Below are 21,869 nucleotides of genomic sequence, written 5' to 3'. Positions count from 1 at the left end.
CCGAACGCACATCGATTCCACAGCATATGCATCATTTCAAGAATGCCATACACTTATATTTTCCCAGATAATATGTTTCACTTATTATCCTCTTATGGTTATTAATGTCACGCTCGATGCTGTTGTCCCCACCCGCTTCCTAAAGTTCATCGAAATAATGATAATAATCTTCTTTTGTATTACGCTAGCATGCATACTAAAGAGCAGGGACTCTAACGGGCCTTTAAAATGTGAAGTTTAGGGGTATAGAGGCATAGAGGTCTCAGGCAACATGAGACAGCACTGCTTCTCTGTTGCCATGAAGTTAATTTTTATGCTGCAGCACATTACAGCGTAGCCCCCCCCCCCCCCCCACACACACACACCCCCTCCGCCTGGCTCTGTTTATGATGCACACAGACCCATAAATAACGGGGGGTGTGATGCATCTCCCACACCAGAGGAAGGTCAGATTCTCCCCAAACATGTTCATTTTCAGCGTAATTGCATCGGACGGAACGTGAAATACCGTTACCCGCTCTCAACCTCCGGAAGATTAGTGTTTGCCTGGGATCGATATGACCCGGGTGTCCAGGGAGACGCCGGGAGGTCAGGGTGTGGAAGGAACGGCGACACTCACTGTGGAGATCCAGAGGGTGTCGGTGGCTTTCATTTTCAGAGGGTAAATAACAGGGCCTTGTCTATAGACACGCCGAGCCCATTAACACCCCCAATACCCGGGGGGCGCACACAGGTACACAGGTACACCGGCAAGGTGAGAACCTACGCCTCGGGCCTACCCACAATGCCGCAGTGCGTGGGCACACAGACGGAGTTTGTGAACTGAAGCATAGTGAGGGAAGTGAAGTTGGAACGGGTGTGTCCTCACATTCCTTTCTGTTTGCACTCCATTTTTGTGTACGCTGTTTCTAGTATTATTATTTTTATTATTATTATTTATTTTCAAATGTGTCAATTGCACAGCGTGCATTGTTTGCCCGAGACAAACTTCCTCGGCGACAATAACGTTTATCTCACCTCATCTTATCGGAGCGATAGCGCAGCCTTTCCGCGTCAGACGATGCTCTCGGAACCCGTTTAAACATAACCGACAGGTGTGACGCGATTATCTGCTGGGGCTTTGCCGCGACAGCCACTGGTATAAACACCCAACACAAATGTCTTATTTTATGAAAAGCACTACTCGCGTTGTTTCCTGCGGCGGTTGTTTAATGCCAAGCAAAGCCTCCCCAGTGTTCGCGTCACCGAGGCGAAGCAGCTGACTCATCTGAAGTATTCTAAAATGTATGCATGTTCAATAAAGGCTGCTCACTGGCTTACACACTGCAGCGACTTCAGACCACCTGGGATAAGCCTAAATTACTCCCTCTCTCACAACAGCAGGCGGAAGATTTACTGTAGATGCTTAAGGAAGGCCAGGCCGGAAACATGCTTTTGAACCCTCCTAAGAACGTCAGAGGCAGTCGGTTTAAGGTGAAACGGGAGAGGCGGTTATAATCAAAGCCATGTTGTCCTCGGATTACTATTAACAGTACCGCGTTTGATAGTGAACCACGTAAGTGACTTGTGGCACTGATGTGGTTTTGGGTGTTAAGTGTTCTGTTGTGCTTTTATGGGTTTTCAACCAGGCGGCTATGACAGGCTTACTGTAGGGGGTCCGTGATTGCACCCTGAAAACCCTGCCTCCCACCCCCTGGTCAGCTATTTCAACCCCCCCCCCTCTCCATTCTCCATGCCCTCTCCTGCTAGCCACACCCCCCCCCCCCCCCCCCCCCTTTCCCTATCTCAATCTGAACTACGCCCATTCCACAACCACAATCTCCACCACCACCTAAACCCCAGTCTGAAATCCTCTCTCTTTTTAACATGAAACCCTTTTGACTCCCGGAGGGGGTTGCTGTGATGCCTTTTGAGCCTGGCTGGGGGTCTCTGGATCAAATAAACGGGGGCTTCACAGAATGCTCTCTCCAAACAGAATGCTCTCTCCAAACTCTCACAGGCTCAGGCTACGGGACGATACGAAAAACACAGTTACACATACCTGAGAAGAAATAATAATAATCATAATAATAATAATAATAATAATAATAATAATAATAATAATAATCACCTTCATCATCACAATAATAGCAATAATCATCATAATAATATTTTTTAAAAATTACAATCTTAATGATCCTAATAACTGTGTTATTTCTGTGACACAAAGTGCTTTACACAGAATAAAATAAAACAATGGCAGGATTAAAATACAAAACAAGCAAATAGACAAACAGCAACTGTACAGCAGCAACACTCACACCAAGGCATGCAAAAAATATATATATATATATCAGCAAATAAACTGCAATGGTCTAACCCAAATACAATTACACAGCCTGATACTCTATGAAATGCCCTGCATTACCATTCAGGCTGGAGCTGAAAACACACTGCCGCCTATTGCAGTAATTATTCTGCTGCTGAAGTCTGGATCTATTGACCCCATATGTCCTGGCTAAATTCCCAAACCCGGCTCTCGCAGTCTGGCCATTGCATCTCCCCCAGTTTAATTGGTTCAGTAATCCCCCTCCCGCTCTACCCAGCTAATGTGTGATGAGCATTCTGGCACAAAATGGCTGCCGTGCATCACCCAGGTGGCTGTGGCTAATGTGAATCCCCCCCCCCCCCCCCCCCATCATTACCCAACTGCTTCCTTTTGGAGGATTGTGGGTATTTTTTCAGCTGACTACTGTCTGTCCACTGCTTTTCCACCTTTATGCAAAAGCATCACTGCCATTGTGTTGTTTTTGAGAACGCAAAAACTGAAAGCGGGTTTGTATTCACATGCTCTCGAAAATTACCCCCAAAAAAAAAAAACATTACAGACAAGGTAATTCGTACCGTGAAAACAGCGTAACCCGTAAATCAGGAACCCGAGTCCAAACCCAGGAATCACTCGCTCTTCTGCGGCGCAAACAACGGTTATTACAGGCCGTCGCCGGAAAGAGACTGGAAACCGGGCGTGCCTAAAAACACTCCATTATCTGAATACGTGCATCGGCTGCTGCAGATGCGGACGGGTTAGACGCAGAAAACACTGAGCGGTTCTGCGGTTCTGCTGGAGCTGCAGAAACCCGGTCGAGGGATCAGAAATGGGCCACCGCTCTGTAGGCAGTCAGCTCCACTTCCAATAAATAAGAGAAGAAGAAGAAATAATAAGGAAGTAAATTAGGAGCAGATGCATCTTGGGACAGGGCTGGGGAGGGAGGTGTGGGGAGGGGGCATCGATCCAGCCGCGATGCAGGGGGGTGATCAGTAAAAGTTCGGCCCGAACAAAGGTTTCCGCGCAGCGATATAAATCATGGGAATAATTATCTGCGAGCGGTGACAAGGCGTTGGGCGTTGGGCGGTGGGCTTCCTCCAGGCGAACCCTCAGAGGAACCCTGGCTAAATTTAAACTCTGCAGCCTCATCTATATAAAAAAATACAGGCTCAAGCACTTAATGGCTCCACCGTGCAGCGGGAGGAAGGAAGCAGGACTTGACCTCCTTTTCGCAATGCTCGTTTCGAGTGATGGAGGAGAGAGGGAAGGATGGGAGAAAGTAAGGGGGGGAAAAAAGACAAAAAAACCGAGATAGTAATGCATGGACGTATTGTACTCGATATATGAACCACAATGCTGGAAACCAGGAAAGAGATTTCCTGTATATTTTAAGGATAAATACAGACTTTCATTAAAAAGTAATTTTGTACGTGGAGTGGAGGCAGTGGTACAATGTGGCAGTTTAATTACATGTTTGTGAATACTCTGTATACAAGTGAGCTAGCATTTCACCCTGGCACCTGAGGGCTTTCGGTTAATCTGACGAGGTAACAGACTCAAAGAGAAAGCGGCCAGGCTAATTATGTTAAGAACAGTATTTTAATTTGGGAGAGCACAACTCCTCTTTCGCATAATCTGTTGTGCTGCCTCTTATTGTGTGTTCCTGTGGTTCCGCGTAGATATTGACACAAATTCTTGACATTAAGAGAACCTTTATTCTGTTACAAAATGGCTGCTGTTCATCCCCCAAGTGGGAGCTACACATTAGCATATCAGCTCAAGGTGAATAGCCTCTTTCAGCCTGACGCACTTGGGAGTTCATAAAATGAAACAAATAAAATAAACATCAGAGGTGCATGTTAGTGATGTTATCTGCTAAAATGATAGGTTATAATATTTAAATATAAATCATAAAATGGTAACACTTTACAATAAGGTTACATTACTTGGTATGAACTAATGTAGTTGTTAATACCCAATTACTGAAAAGCTGTTCAGCTTCGCCTATGTATCATGAATTATGCTTTCATGCCAATTCATATTGGAATGAGAAAAGCATTAACACATATATCAACTGGTTAACTAATTATACGTTTATCCTACGGTTTGCGAATGCATACATATTCATGGAACTAATACATTAGTTAGAAGTTAAGAAATACATCAACTAATGAAAAGTGAATTCCATGCTTAATTCATGCATTTGTAAATAATTAATTAACGTTAACAACTGCATTAGGTAATGGCAATTCATGTGACCTTACTGTAAAGTGTTACCCATGAAATACAGTGTAAAATACCCTTATCCACGACAGTGTGACAGCGTCTGGTGTTACGGGTGTCAGTCACAGACGCGGTGCGCAGTCGCGCGCGTCCCCGTTCCCAAACCAACGCGCGTTCCTGTTCCCAAACCAACGCGCGCTCCTGTTCCCAAACCAACGCGCGCTCCTGTTCCCAAACCAACGCGCGTTCCTGTTCCCAAACCAACGCGCGTTCCCGTTCCCAAACGAACGCGCGTTCCCGCGGCGAGCTCCTCCCAGCACGCCTCCCGCCCCCACCACAGCCCGGACGACGCGGGGGGGGGGACGAGCGGGGGGGGGGGGGGGGCGAGCGGGACACTGAGACTGAGAGGCTGTGGATTACCCATCCTCCCGCCCCCCCCAGAGGAGCCCGGACGACGCGGGGGTTGTACGAGCGGGGGGGGTACGAGCGGGGGGTACGAGCGCGGGGGGGGCGAGCTGGGGGGGTACGAGAGGGACACGCCGGTCTCAGACTCAGACTGAGAGGCTGTGGATTACCCATCCTCCCGCTCCCTCCGTGTAATCACCCCGCACGCTGGAGCACATCCTGATTTTACACCAGGGCCTGTGAGCGGGAAGAGAGGGCGTCCACGTATCTCAGTCTGGAAGCTCTGAATACACACGCATGTTATTATTAACTCTCACGCGCCCTCTTCACACAGGCGTCGCATGTGTCTGCTCACTTCAGGCGGCAGGTAAGCGAAATACTGACATATTGAATAGGATATCCCTGATCAGTATACGATATACTGATCAGATGTTTTTTCTTCTTCATTGTCCCATGGAGGTACACGTAGTAGTGCGGGAATAAGCAAAAGGAACAATTCTTAAAATGTGTTTTGTTCTTAATTATGTGACAATTATTTGGAGCATAACCAAAAAGCTAAGAAAAACACATGAAAGAAAAGTAAATTAATAAATAAGGAATAACATTTTAATGGAAGGGTAATGCGGAGGGCCACTCAGGGAGCTAGCTCGGTCGGTGTTATGAATGCCGACCACCACTTAGACAGTCAAGGTGGGAGAACACACAAACTGCCCGCAATCCTCAGACAAAAAAAAAAAAAAGCAACCGGTTTCTTTTTTTTTTTTTTTTTTTTTCATCAGAACAAATATTAAATCTTAAACCTATTCAACCTTGAAGGTTATTGGTCTGGGATTTCACCCGCGTCTGCAGCGCTGAAGGAGTGGAACTGAAGCTGGTGGACATGAAAGGCAACATTTCATTTAAAGTTATATCAGTCCTCGGCTGGAATTATCCCGTTGTGTAATGAGTTATTGCAAGGACATTAACTCAGACTGGATGGCTGATATATACAAATATATATACACTCACCGAGCACTTTATTAGGTATTTATTACTTATTTTCTTTAGACTTTATTAAGTCTTCTGCTGCTGTAGCCTATCCACTTAGAGTTATGACGCGTTGTGGGTTCAGAGGTGCTCATCTGCATACCACTGTAATGTGTGGTTATTTGTGTTGCTGTCACCTTCCTGTCAGCTTTGACCAGTCTGGCCCTTCTCCACTGACCTCTCTCATTAACAAGGCGTTTGTGCCCACAGAACTGCTGCTCACTGGATGTTTTTTTTTGGTTTTTCTCTGTTGACTGTTGTGCATGAAAATCCCATGAGATCAGCAGTTTCTGAGATACTCAAACCACCCTGTCTAGCAACAACAATAATTCCATGGTCAAAGTCAGTTTGATCAATTTTTTTTCCACATTCTGATGGTTGATGTGAACATTAACTGAAGCTCCTAATGTATCTGCATGATTTTATGCATCGCACTGCTGCCATAGACAGTGAGAGATTTGTCATGGCTGATGAGATAATTGCATGAATAAGTAAGTGTACATACTTCCTAATAAAGTGCTCAGTGAGTGTATATATGAATATACAGTATGAGTCACTTATTATATTAATAAAGAATCATTTATTTGTGTTCATTTAACTCCTGGACTCTTAACAGAGTTCATATGAGTCCAAGTGAGATAAAATGTACTTTATCAGAGTGGAAAAAGCAGTCTGCTGCTTTTCTGGTGACTGCCTTTAAGATGCACACTAAAATAGGGCTGTAGCATTTCCACCTTTGAGTACCTCTGTACCATATATACAGTTTTTTTTAGTTTTCTACAGTATACAGACAGACAGACACACACACACATACTGTACACACACACACACACACACACACACAAACGTATGCGTGCACAGACACATGCATACACACACATGCTCACGCACACACACACACACTGTCTACACACACACACACACGTATGCAAGCACAGAAACATGCATACACACACGCTCACACACACACAGGCACACACATGCACGCATGCGCACACACATACACACCCACGTACATACATACACACACACACACACACGTATGCGTGCACAGACACATGCATACACACACGTTCACACACACACAGGCACACACATGCACGCATGCGCACACACATACACACACACGTACACACATACACACACACACACACACTCCTATAACATATAATCTCAGTGAAACACCACTTGGCATACCTAGGAGGTGGAAACGCAGAGAGAGTTGATGGCTGTAACCTTAGTTGATGACTGTAACCTTAAAGGCAGTCATCAGAAAACCACCTGACTGCCCTCTCCGCCTGTTAACAGTGACCTCAGCTCCAGCTGTGAAGATCTGCACAATAAGGCGTTAACAGATGGACACCTACCACCCACAAGTCTGCCATGTCTGCCGCGTTATTAAATTACCAGGGGTTCCAAATGTGTAGTAATGCGGCTGAAACCAGCGGCGCTTATCTTAAGACTTAAGATCCAGCTGCAGGAACACAAATCTATACATTTAAAACAGGAGCAATAAAACATGAAGAATAAGAAATATACTGTATACTGTACACATGCATGCCCCCACACACACACACACACACACACTTTCCTCACTCCAAAATGTGCCACTTAATTTCAACTACCAAAAATTTGATTTGCAGAAAGGGTAGTAGTTTGACACAATTGCTGATATACTTTACAGTAGCATAATCTCTTTTACTTTTGCAAAGCAGGTACAAACTATAAAGTCAACAGTATGAGAGTTTAATCATCTTACATTTCCCCCGCAAAATATCCCCCGAAAAAGTGCAATCAAACTCATTGGTCTGAGATCTGTGACAAACAGGCTGAGCAGTCAGACTGCTGTCTTGCTGACGCTTTTACGTGCGTTCCGCTTGCCAACACCGGACTCTGACTGTTGACAGTGAATTCATCAGAGTGTATTGCATTAAGTCCTCCACGGTCAGCTCAAGCACAAGCGATGTCATCTTCTATTAAGCTCAGCGAAGCAAAAAACCTTAGAAAGCAGGAGGTGTCGCTGTAAAATTATTCCCAGAGAGGATAATCACAGCATCCAATGTGTTCCTGCAACATATCAATAAAGAATCTAATTCCAAAGATCCTGGTAGAATATTTCTTTTTATTTATTTATTTATTTATTTATTTTACATTTTTGATTAATTGTCCTTCAGAATAGCTGTAGAATGTTTGCATACTGTAGGGACTACATAGCACTTCAATAAAAACAACACAGACATTTGTAAGTGATTGCATGTCAATAACCGCAGAGTATTATGAATTTACATTACATGTATGGATGTTTATGCAATGATTGCAAAGGCACAATGAACTGCTTGTGAAGGAGATTCATAAAAAATATTAAAAAATAAATCAATAAAAAATACTTAATTTGCTTTTACTCAACTCCACATTCTCTCAATTTTGTCTCCATCCAAACATCTGCAGGCAAAAATGATGAAGCCTTTTTAATCCATAGTGCAGTATGAATTGTATTCTAATGATTTTAGATTGTGATTCTAAGTGAGGTCAATGCAATGTACAGTATCAAGGTGCCTCAATTTGGCATCTACATTGCTTATTTCTCTTTGGGTTTATGTTCATATCTGGGAAACCATGAATGATTATTCAATTGATTATACACCGCAAGCATTCTCTGCATTGATCACACTCCACAGAATACGTTAATTGATTTTCAGCGGCACTGCTATAAGTCACCAGCTGAATGTATTTCAATTTCCTCACAGATGCCAATACAGTCAACCCGGGTGATTTGCAAATGGCTACAGAACGTGTGTGAAATGAATTTCCGTCGCGGGCACTAGCCAAAATTCTGCTGTTGCAAATCATCTCTAAATACATTTGGGGAAAGGGGAAAAAAAACTAAAACCGACGGACTCCCAAGAAAGGTATGATTCTCTGAGAAAACCAGCTTTCACTTTATCCAAGTTTTATCCATTTTTATGTATTTATATGACCAAATGAATAGAAATTGTTCTGCTAAACATATTTTTTAGCTGGTAAAAAGTGTATAATCTGGCACTTATTTTCAGGGCCATCTCTAGTGAAGGGAAAGCTGGTGATGATTCTAGGGGCCCACAGCAAGAGGGGGGACCTAGAGCAATTTCAGGGGGGCCAGCACTCTGAGTAACACCCCTACTTGGGCAGCTTGTAGCCTAGTGGCTAAGGTACATGGCTGGGACCCGGAAGCTATGCAGTTCAAGCCCCGGGGTTGAATGCAGCTTGATCAAGGCCCTTAACCCCACATTGCTCCACAGGGGATTGTCTCCTGCTTATTCTAATCAACTCTAAGTCTCTTTGGATAAAAGTGTCAGTTAAATAACTGTAATGTACTTGTTTTATTAGAGGACCAAATGTACTCTGCATTGAAACAGTGTAGAGACATGCAAATAATGTACCCGACCGATAGTATCCACAGAGTAATTGTCTGCAAAAATTTTGATTAGCACACTCTCTTAAGACAGAATATAACATTAATGAGGCTAAAAAAGAAACAGGGGATGCTAGTGTATTGCAAATGCAGCACATAAATAGATTGTGATATCAGGAGATTGAGTAGTCTCCATCAACTCTAATGTTTATTATCGCGAGGAGATTTCATTCAAGCAGCTTCATATGCCGACGGTGGGCGTGGGGTCATCACAGGCTTCACCGCCGAACTCAGTGCCCTGCGGTCCACCAATCACAGCTTCCCAACTGCATGCTGGGAAAACTGAGCTACGCACTGCCCCACCACAAAACTGAAACACAATGTCGAATGTATGCTAATCATGTCCTATTGTATATAAACTTAGGCATTAGAACTAGTGAATTAAAATGTACAAGCTTACAATCCTAGTTGAAAGCCCAGCTCATTCAGCATCAGGCATTATGATTGACTGACTGACTGACTGACTCACTGACTCACTGACTCACTCACCAACTCAAATAACCACAGTGTAGAAAATCTACTTGTCAGCTAAACGTACAATGACAAGTAGATTTTCTAAACAAGGGGACACACTTGTGAAAGTGAATCACCTAAAGCAGAATTTTGCGTAGACCATAAGCTCATGGCGTGCAATCGAAACACACAAGTGGTGTCAGCAAAATATTCCGTATATTCATCTTTGTAATAAGATAATTCAAATGTCATTGCCCTAACTTGCTCTGCTAGTTTCCGGCGACCAGTCGACGTGACGTATTCTTTCAGTCAAACCACTTTGAGCCCTCATGCATAACGCGCTCAGTGTGCATGTCATTCACGTCCAGGGAAATCATCTACTTACAGATATCTATTGGTCCTAGTTCCTTGAAACCATGTTTTAAAGTGGTTTTCTCGCTCATTAGAGCTAAGTACCAAAGATGTGAAAGGAATTAGAGTCATTCAAAGAAACCGCAGCTCCCATAAGAATATTATTCATATTCCCAGGAGTGGATTATGCCAATATAATTATATCTCACAACTGTAGCTCCCACCGTTCTTAAATATTTTGCTGATTCCTGAAACTGTGATTAAAACTATACTGCCATGGCTGTGGGGTTAGCACAGGGAATCCTTCAGAAATGCCTGAAAAACAAACTACATTTTTTTGTTATAAAATGTCACAGAAAATATCTGTACAATATGTGGCAATGCGCATTTTAATCAATATGCACATACAGTATGTTCTTTGGTAAGCTTGTGTTGGCCATTTTTAAAAAGGTTGCTTCTTGGTGGAAAATATTTTACATTCTATTCCATTGTATACAGGCTGCCCAGTAATCTGCCTGTATGTATGTATGTATGTATGTGTGTGTGTGTATGCACTGAATCTATGTATTGTACATATGCAACAACAGGGTTTGTGTAACTGTAGAGTGTTTCAAAAAGAGACTACAGGTCAAACTACTCCATTCTTGGCTCTGATTGGCTAATGTTTCAAAACTACATCAGAAGAATCAGCATAACCAGCAAGACATTTGACTAATCATTGTGACATTGAAGTTCAGTATCATACAGGAGACAGCTGTCCCACCTCAATACAGTGTGCATTCGATGTTACAGTATGATAATACATCTTCTGGATATCTCCTTCATAACGTCCATATTAAAAGACAATTTGATGACCTGTCAGAGGTATTTGTCAGACTCTGGAGGATTTTTACATTCATTAGTCACAGTTATGTCACAGCGGGTCCAGTCTTTGTAAGAGCGAGGTTGCGTTGCATCAGTCATTCAGACCCGTGTGTCAGCTGTGTCATCCATTTACCGGGAGTTCCCATTCAGCGAGGTCCAACAGCTCGGATCTGACACCGAGGTCGACTGACTCAACTCAACAGGGATTTACTGTACTTAAAAAAGCAGCTGACTGACGCATACACACTGTACTACCACATACCTACAGCAAGGTCTTCCACCTGATCAGCAAGACCGCAAACAAACAACCCGCCGGCACAAAATCCACTGGTCTTTTGGCCATTTTGTAGCTGGAGTTGCAGCACAGCCAAGTCTGCGACTAGTGCAGACTGCACAGTGAGTTTAAAATGGCATTCTCCTCTGCTGCAGTCACACGTGCAGCAGCTGAGCAGATTGTGTGGGGCAGTGACGCTCGCACACCGGACACACACACACACACACACACACACACAGATACATGCTTGCATATGCAGACATGCACATGCACACATATGCACGCACACACGCGCACACACACACACACACACACACACACACAAATACATGCATGCGCATGCACACACACACACACATACACACACACATAGGCACGCATGCACGCACACAGACACACACACACACAGACACACACACACACACACACAGATACATGCACGAACACACGCACACACACACACACGCACGCATGCACGCACACAGACACACACACACAGATACACGCATGCACATGCACACACAGACCCAGACACAGACACAGATATAGACACAGACACACACACACACACACACACAGATACATGCACGAACACACGCACACACACACACACACGCACACATGCACGCACACAGACACACACACACAGATACACGCATGCACATGCACACACAGACCCAGACACAGACACAGATATAGACACAGACACAGACACACACACACAGAGATACATGCACGAACACACGCACACACACATACGCACGCATGCACGCACACAGACACACACACACAGATACACGCATGCACATGCACACACAGACCCAGACACAGACACAGATATAGACACAGACACACACACACACACACAGAGATACATGCACGAACACAAGCACACACACACACACACGCATGTACACGCCCAGATACGCACACGCACACAGCTGGATGTTTTCTGGATGACAGTGGCTTTAGGCCTCCCCGTTCTAATGTCCCTCTCTCCCAGCTGAGAGAGCGAAGCAGCACCAGCCAGGTTGCCAGGGTCAAAGGTCACAAACTGCCCATCCCACCTCTCCAAAACATCGTGGCAACAGCAGTCAGCCAGCAACAGCCGGCCAAAAACCACAGAAACAGCAGCCAGCAAAACAAGAAACACAGCCAGCAACAAAACAGCAATACAATTACCCAGCAATACAACAGCATGCATTACTGAGGTGTGTGTGTGTGTGTGTGTGTGTGTGTGTGTATCACCCATTTTCTCGCGGACAGTAATCCTCTTATATCAACAGTATCAGAAAGAGTAGTTATATTTAATGTAACCGCGAGGCTGTTTTTATACAGTATAACCTGGACTGGCCTTGCCCCATGCAAGTGCAGTCAGGCAGCTCCCTAATGCATTGCTATTTTAAAAGAAGGCAAAATATAGAAAAAGTAACAGTAACAGAGGTAGAAATGTGTTCTTTCAGAGAAGAAAAACAAAATACTATTCAATTCATTATAATAAACGGTCCCCAATCTGTCAAATAAACATCCCATCAATATTATCAATAATCAATATTGTCAATAATTACATTCTTGTTCAGTTGTTACGTGAACTAGAAACACTGTCAGAATGAAATACAACGGAGGAACAAGGTCAATTCAACAACAAAAGAAATGTTATGAATAACCTTCAGGGACTGACACTGGGAATTAAAATGTATTCAACTGCAGAGAGAGAAGGAATATTGAGATATCAACTTAGCATAATTGGAGCAAGACACATATGTAAGCCCCTTCTGGCCAGGGAAGTGTGCACATTGACGTCTATATCTGTGTCATTCATTTCACATTAGTACTCATTATTCATTCATTAAAAGTCCCATTCTCCTCCCTTGCTGAACTGAGCTTTCTGTGCCAATGCATTGCCCACAAAAGGCACAGAGCGACACGGATATAGAGAGGACATTTCAGAGGTACGCCAGATTTCCAGGACATGAAAACTTTCTACATGCATAGGCATTCACATTTTGCTTGTTTTTGATTAGATTTTTTAACGGTTGCCGAATGATTTTTGGCAGTGAAAGGGGCCTAACGTCAAAGGACTGAAGGACTGTTAAAAAACAGTCACCTTTGTAAATCAACCTGTTCAAATTTAACAGCCAGTTTAAAAGTTTTTTTCCCAAGGCTGAGCCAATTCAAGTGTAGAAAGCGGACTCATAAAAATGAAAGCACTGACTCTTAAAAGGAAATGCGAAACTAAAGCTCACACGCCACTCATATTGAACACACAGACTGTGCCTCAGGCTACACACAGCACACAAAATGAGATACATATGCATATAGGGAGGAAGGTCGGGATTTATAATAGACGGCATGGTGAGTATAAATTTGATATAAATTAGCTTTGGCAAAGGTCAATACTTGCTCTGTCACCCTTATCTGTGTTAATAAAACGTTGCTAAAGTATTCTCGGCCCGGAAGGGGATATCAGCTTTGATGATAGGCAAAGGCCCCAGCGGCCGGGCTAGTCATAAAGTCTGTTTAAAAAAAAAAAAAAAAAAAGATATACTGTATATATAAATAATATCCTCCACAGAGCCCCCCGGACTTAATTGGTAAACTGAGACGAAGGGAAAAAAGAGTCGGAGAAAAGGGCGATAAAAAGAGAGAGGGAGGGGGGAGAGAAGGATGTGCCTTCTTCTGACCAGGGGCAGGGTGCTGAACACACAGACTCACAGCCTCACCGTTTCCTCAGCCCGGCCTCCACGGACCAATTACCGGCTGTTTGCTCCTTTCTATTTTCGTGTTTGTCGAGAGAATTTAAATGTGCGATCCGGTTCTTCCGCAAGCAACGTCCTCGGTGTGTAAAGATCCCCCTGCCCGTTCCAAAAATTAATTCCTCCAAAAAATAAACGAGTAAATAAATAAAATCCATATGAAAACACGAGGGTGTTTGAGCCGCTGCCCGGGAGGGAGCGCCGTTGATAGCTCCGGAACGTTCCGCGGTCGGCCGTTCTGACCGGAGCGTTTATTAACGGCGATGGATTTGACGGAAGATTTAGTTAGCGGGTTTGTAATTTTCGCCGTAGTAAAAACATCACTTTGAATGATGAGCGCACAGAGCAGCACTACATAATTTGCCCATAATAGCAGAATAACTCTGATCTTATATTTAAATCTGGGGATAAAAACACTGAAACAGCAGTTTTTGCATGCGTGGGGTATATTTTCTATATAGATGTTAGGAATATCGCTACCAATTACATAAATGTATAAACACTAAACTGTCAATATAAAATACAAAGCAGAATGATCATTTTCATGTTTTCCCCATCTAAAAAGGATTAGGATTCCAGAAAACTGTTATTATTGGGAATTTGGGTGATGTCATGCATTTGGTATCGACAGACAGTAGTACTCCAAACATGTTGCTATGAATTCACGTTTCATGAATATTTATACACTCTGTATTCACCAAATCAGATACAATGTTTTGCCAACACAATTTATCTTCCCTGTTCCCATGTAAACGTGTTTTCAGTCTACCAATCCAAATGACAGCTGAGTTTCAGACAGTTACAGAACCTGGTCTAAAGGAATCAACCACCCTCCTCCCTGTCCAATAGATTCACTTGTTATAAGCATGTCACAGAATTTCCAGGTTACAGCTCTGGCTTTAGCCAATCACACTTCTCCGTGCTTCACTTTGAGCGCCCTCTGTCACCCCCACAGGGGAAACTGAGAGCGATAAAACAGCCACTAGGACACAGGAACACACCACTGACCCACAAGCCAACAGTTTAAAAGATAAAAAGTCTGCTTTTCAAGTTGGGCTTCAGGCCTCCTGCTAATGGGGAACTTTCACCAAGAGTTACACATTATTTTTAGGACTCTTGACACGGTCTAACAGTAGGGGTTGTTTTGCTGTGAACAAAATGGACAGGGATACAGGGAAAGCCTGTGAAATTTGAAAATCCGGCTCAATATCATAATCTTAATCCACCTCAGCACACAAACCACAGCTCGGGACCCTGTAACAGCAGCTGCAGGAAAAGCAGGACTACTATTGGAAATCTGCTCAAAAATGAATTCATTGATTTTTTTTATCTTCTCATTGGGTAAGACAGCTGGGGGAGCTTGTAGCCTAGTGGCTAAGGTACATGACTGGGACAGCCTGTAGCCTAGTGGCTAAGGTACATGACTGGGACAGCCTGTAGCCTAGTGGCTAAGCTACATGACTGGGACAGCCTGTAGCCTAGTGGCTAAGGTACATGACTGGGACACCCTGTAGCCTAGTGGCTAAGCTACATGACTGGGACAGCCTGTAGCCTAGTGGCTAAGGTACATGACTGGGACACCCTGTAGCCTAGTGGCTAAGCTACATGACTGGGACACCCTGTAGCCTAGTGGCTAAGGTACATGACTGGGACAGCCTGTAGCCTAGTGGCTATGGTACATGACTGGGACACCCTGTAGCCTAGTGGCTAAGGTACATGACTGGGACAGCCTGCAGCCTAGTGGCTAAAGTACATGACTGGGACACTGAAGGTTGGTGGTTCAAGCCCCAGTGTAGCCACAATAAGATCAGTGCAGCAGGGCCCTTGAGTAAGGCCCTTAACCCCACATTGCTCCGGGGGGTTTGTCTCCTGCTTAGTCTAATCAACTGTCAAATTATTTAGTTGCCTCTTGTTTACCACTCAAGGAACAATATGTCAGCACCCAAAGGGCTTCTGTTAATGAAGCAAGCAAGATATACCCGAGAGTTTTTCAAGTTCTAAGAGCATCTCTTCAGAACTAACATATGGATGTGTGTTTAGCAGGCTTTTCCCAATTTGATTATCCCTAAAATAGCTAGAACACCGAACCCTAATGAATACGGTGCATGTTTCTGAATATTATGGAGAAATACATTTTTAAAATGCATGCAGCTGTTGAACATAAGTGAAGAAGCATTGCACTGAGGTCACATGTGCACGTACCGCAATAAACGGAAGGCAGTGTGTGATACCAGGGAAATTCTGGCAATGGCCTGGCTAGAAAATATCCAAAATATCAAATATAAAACCATTAAAATATGATCATACATCTCTGCCAGAGATATGATAACAGATGGATCAACAACATAATAACATATCACTTTCACCCCAATAAAATCCTTTTTTTAGTGCTTTTTTTTTTAAAACTAGTGGACTTTATCAAGATCCAGCTAAGCGTATTCACTTAAAAAAGGACATGCAAGCTCTCAAATACTTTCCTTATGTACCCTTCTGTGAGCCTCGGAGCGCAATCACTGACGATAACACGACCTCATCCTTACCAGTGTTGAGCAGAAACTTTTTTAAAGATCCTAAATTGCCTTGGCCCCTGCAAGATGTGAACTTTGGCAAGGTTTGCACTTTAAAAAAGTTTGGGGGGGAAAGAAGAAAACCGCAGGGCAGAACAAACGGCACGGCGATCTCGCCCGGCTCTGCTGCGGTCTGATGTGCGGGATCTGAGTCCTGGATGCAGGAACAGGAACTCGGGGGAAGTTAAAAGAAAGCTCGCCATATGCTGCGTGCTACTGATGGAGGCGTCTCTCTCCAGGCACGGAGAGGACGCCTCACATTCCCAGTGACATCGCCTCAGAAAGAGCTAAAGATGAGCCATCTGTTAAATCTATATGAAAACAGAGGCGCCAATTCCTCAGACTAACGTGACTCAAGTCATCTAATGAACACCGCGCGAGAGAGAGAGAGAGAGAGAGAGAGAGAAGATGAGAGAGGTAGATAGAGGAGAATAAAAGAGTGAAAGCAGATTGACACCTTGATTATGTCACATAATAAGAAACACAGCGGATGTGTTTAACTGGATGTAGGCCTGCAGGCTCCTGTGCTTGTGCTGTGCCAATCATGCACGCACGACTGGTCCCAATTACAGATGGTTTGTGTAGTTAAGACGCAACAGCGATGGCAGCGTTCTGCGCGACGCACAACTCTCTCACTGACGGTTACATCACTATTCCACGGCCGCCGTCCCCGTACCAGCAAACGCTTCACTCTTTCAGCAGAGTACTTTAGCAGAGTACTTTAGCGGAGTACTTTGTGTTCGGGGCTGAAGACATCATCTTCCATGCTGATGAAAAGATGATGGAAATAAGCTTTGGTAAAGCTGTTGGGCTTTTATAAGGGACGATCAAGCTTACTGCGTTAGCCAGAGCTGTTTGTGGTTTTAGGGTTGGGCTTTTATCCAGTAGTTTTATTCTTCCAAAAAGATGCTTGCTTTTTGGGGCAATAGAGGTTTATTTGTTCTTTTCTTATTTATTTTTCTTATATAAGGGACGATCTGAGCTGTGGTTTTACTCGGCACAATTATCCAGCAAATCAGGCCCAAATCAGGAGTCCTGGAAGGTACACAGGATAACTGAGGTGAGAAAAACCTGGAGCAGCTCTTCTCACTTCAGTCCATGTTCCAGATTTATGAGGGCTTGACTTAATGCACTTATCCAGCTAACTCAGTCATCCTGCTTTATGAAACTGGGCCCTGCCCCAGGTGAAAGAAAACAGAAAAACATGTATATAAATAAAAGGTACAGAGCTCTTCATAATAAATGATGTGGCCTAGTTAGGTGCTATTTATCCTGCAGATCATACCTCTCACTCGCACCCATTCAAATATAAGAAAACATCTTGTGATCCATTCTTTCCGTTATTTGGATTATGTTGAACAGATTGCTTCTGATTATTGGTAATTTCTTGACGAGATTAAATGAGAGTCAAGTTGTCTGAATGTGTCTTTGATTAGTCGGGCCACAGCTGTTGGAAAAAACAAGATGCATATTGGGGTTGTGAAGTATCAACAACGAGACGGAGGGCTAATGAAAACGCCCGACGTTCAATTATCACCTCGCTCGTGTGAATCGTGGTGTTAAGAGTTAGGACGGCTTGGGGGACTCTCCTGAAGAGAAAGTTTCCAGAGGGGAAACTCACCCTGTGATTTTAAAGTTCAATTCCTAAATGGAATAACCAGCGATGAGACGAAATGCCAGCACAAGCCGCTCTGGGGCTGGAATTAACTCAAACTCTGACCCGTCCGCTCGCCGAAAATACCGGTTTGCAGCTGAGGGAGCCCTTTCTCATCCTCACCCAGAAGAGAAGGCTCGATAAATAGCCATGCTATTTATTTATGAAGACACTTCTGAATTACACAAGCTTTGGCAAGTATACACTCAGTGACAAATGTATTAGGTAGACCTGTACACCAGCTTATTAATGCAAATACTTAATCAGCCAATCATGTGGCAACAATTAAATTCACAAAGTCTAAAAAATAAGTCTAATAAATAGAGTGCTCACTGAGTGCGCAAGTGTACATAATGTCAAGTATTTTCTAAATATTCACAATGAAACATTCCTAACCAGCACGAAGGCAAAGGTTTTATCCAGAATATGCTACAAGACAGGGCCAACACGAAAGACAGAACTCAAATGACAAAAACCAGCTTGCACATCCAAACCAGCTCCTACAGTGTACATTTGCAGCTGCAGGGAGGTTCCTGTTAGAAAGAGGAACAGCACACGTTGAGAGAGAGAGAGATAATATGTGGGGACGCAGGGTAACTGTAACCTGGATCCTCCGTGCCAGTGAATCAGGTACAGTAAGAAAGGGCACAACATGGACGCTCTTCCTCCATACCCAACCGCACACGTATTCTGTAGATTCCTGGCACCGTGCTTTGACAGATTCCCCTTTCCAGCAAAGCTCACAGTAAATGTCCATCTGTTTCCCTCCCCTGGGTGCTTATTATGGCCCGTCTTTCCAGGGTTTTTTTTTTTTCCCCCCGGTGATGCCGACTGCGGATCTCCTTCCATGAAACTCAAACTCCAGCCTCTCGCGGTGGCCGTGCTGATATCAGCCTTTTCCGACTGCGCTCCCTATTCTCCAGGAAGAGTTCCGGCGCAGCGCAGCGTAATTCAAAAATCAAGAATAAAGATGAGGGACCGCGTTGGGCTGAGCAGGAATGCTTATCTCATTAAAACAACACGGACTGGGACTAAACTGACAGAGAGGTTGGCAAATGGCCACCCACTCCCTTCCCCCATTCTCTGCTTCACAAAAAACCCCTGGAGCCATTAGATTCATTTTACCCATAGTGCAGCACTTAGCTACTGCAAACAATGCCGCGACAATCTCAGACTCTCTCACTCGCGAGTCGCTCTTTCACCGAAAACCCGTACGACTTCCGACGATCAACTAGGCTCCGTTTGCCAAAGTCATTTATGAGGAAAATGGCATTATCCCAGTGCACTGTACTGTAGGCTACATAACTCAAGACAACGTGGGTAGTTTCGCTTGTCAACATGTTCCCGCTCCCTCAATCGTCTGCCAGCCACTGTGTTAACAAGCACAACAGCTGATTCTCAAATTATTTTCAAATTGCTGTGGTATGATGCTCAGTCGGCGGTCGGCGCCGGCTTAGACGGCGGTCGCCAGGGAGTTTGGTCTGATATTAAGCAGGCTGTTTCGGGAAAAGGAAAGCAGCTTTCAGCCTCCAGAACAGCAGCAGCACCGGGGACATCGCCTCCTTTGAGTTTCAGCCGCGGAGGGACAAAGAGGAGTTCGCAGGAGGAGGTGAAAGCGTGGCATCGCCACACACCGCAGACGGAATCATTTTTTTCAGGGCGGCGCGGGTTCCCGCTCCTCGTGTCGAGCACACTCCGCTCCCCTGCTAAAGTCTGGTCCTTTCAACAATCTAGGCCATTTGCCTCTCATTTAAATAAAATTCAAATTTGAGGCACGGAGCACAGAAATAGCAAACTGTGTGTTCGGCGCTTTTTTCCCTCTCCCCTCGCGCCTGGGAATAGAAAGCAGCGAGAACAGTGAGGCTTCGCCTACCTAACTTCACAAACAGCAGAAGCCCTCTCTCGGTCTCCGCCGTCCTTACGGGATTCATTTAGGGCTTTTATTATTAGAGGTCAGGCCTAATTGGTGATTTCGCCATCATCATACCACAGAGCGAGAAGGGGGGGGAGAGAAGAAGAAAAAAAAGTCACGCTTACCTTTTTTCAGATGTTTGGTCACACATCTATTGGAGAAAGAGAGGGAGAGAAATAGGGGGAGGTAGGGAAAGAGGGAGAAAGAGAGAGAGAGAACATCAGTGAAGTATAAGTACAGGTACTGAACTTCAAAGCAGGGTAAGGCTGTCACCCAGCACTGAAAAATGACAGTGTCTCAGACATCGTGCAGACTGTGGTTTAAGAATAGTTCCTGTCAAGAGGGTACCGTAATTTATTAAACAAGGGATATAAAATGTCGGGAGAACTCTCCCTTGAGGATTCAAAGTTTGTGCAAGCTGCATTAATATTTGTCAAATTTTCCTCCAATTTCGGCAAAAAGAGGAAGAAAAATGCCAGCGTAGCTCATCTATTACAGTGACCCTCATAGTCACCCTCCATTTTAAGTGGAATACGCCAGAAAAGTATTTCTGTCAGTCAAGTCTTTACCTCGGTAAAGTCAAGTGACTTTCCTCATAAAATACAACACTCTTCATTCCTGCTGGACTGCACATATTTTCTGATGAACACTCCATATAAATACATATATCTGTGCATACATACATTCATGTATTAAAATATTAGGCCATCCCACTGAATTCAAGGGACAGTTTGTAATGTAAATGATGGTTACTTTCCCTTGTTTGTTTTATTGCAGTGACTTGGAAATAAAAGGACTTAATTTTACTTTATTAACTGGTATGAGTTTTTATTCACAACATAACTGACTTTTCAGCCCACAAAATATCCATTTCAGTTGTATAAACCGAGTCAGCAAGTGTACATTCAGAAAGTTCATTTTTGTTCAGAAAGCAGTAATAAAAGAACAGAAAACAGTAAAAGAACAACAACTTTGATAAAAAAAGAAAAGAAAATTAAAAATAGTGCGAGCCGTTCCGAGGTATCATCGTTTACAGAGACATACTTGCTAAGCAAGTGTAATTTCCCTGTAATATGATTTATTAGAGATGATGTCTTCTTCTGCATCTATCTGCGTTTCACTGTATGTGATCTCCTGAGAACCGCGCTGTACGTGCCTGCCATGCTAAGAGAATACGCTCATTGTGAAATTCATCTTCTGTAAGCTATAAAAAAAAATACGCTGATTACTAAGTGCCGCGCGTAAAGCGGGCTGTTTTTATTAGCAGCGATCGCTACGCATTTCTGCGAGACGCATAAACCAGAAATAATATTAGTGGTAGTAATTGGCTGTCTGTGTAAAATTACATAAGAATAAGCAGCGATTCTGTAGAGTGTATATAAGCTTTCTTATAGCATTTTATTGATTTTCAAGGGTCACACTGGACATCAAAGAAGCTCAACTGCATTACCAAGCCCTGGGGAGAGAGAGGGCCGAAGCTGCCAGACCTCAAATACAGAACTAACACCTGGCTCCCCGGTGTGTGTGTGTGTGTGTGTGTGTGTGTGTGCGAGTGTGTGTGTGTGTGTGTGTGTGCGTGTGTGCCTGCAGGGGGTTGGGGCACAGCTGTAACTGCTGGCTTTGGGAAA

At 44.0% G+C, this 21,869-nt stretch overlaps 1 protein-coding gene across 1 annotated transcript in view; it reads right to left on the bottom strand.

The window, feature by feature from the left end:
* LOC133135222 (receptor-type tyrosine-protein phosphatase delta-like) overlaps window positions 1-21,869 on the bottom strand; it is a 452,453-nt gene that overhangs the window by 334,416 nt on the left and 96,168 nt on the right. Inside the window, exon 4 of the mRNA XM_061252069.1 lies at window positions 20,367-20,392. The gene's annotated coding sequence lies outside the window, so the exon portion shown is untranslated. The remainder of the gene's footprint in view (window positions 1-20,366; window positions 20,393-21,869) is intronic.

The sequence above is a fragment of the Conger conger genome, chromosome 8, assembly GCF_963514075.1.
Source record: "Conger conger chromosome 8, fConCon1.1, whole genome shotgun sequence".
NCBI classification, from domain to species: Eukaryota; Metazoa; Chordata; class Actinopteri; order Anguilliformes; family Congridae; genus Conger; species Conger conger.
The sequence above is the reverse complement of the archived record's forward strand: the minus strand, read 5'-3'. Positions and strand labels throughout refer to the sequence as shown.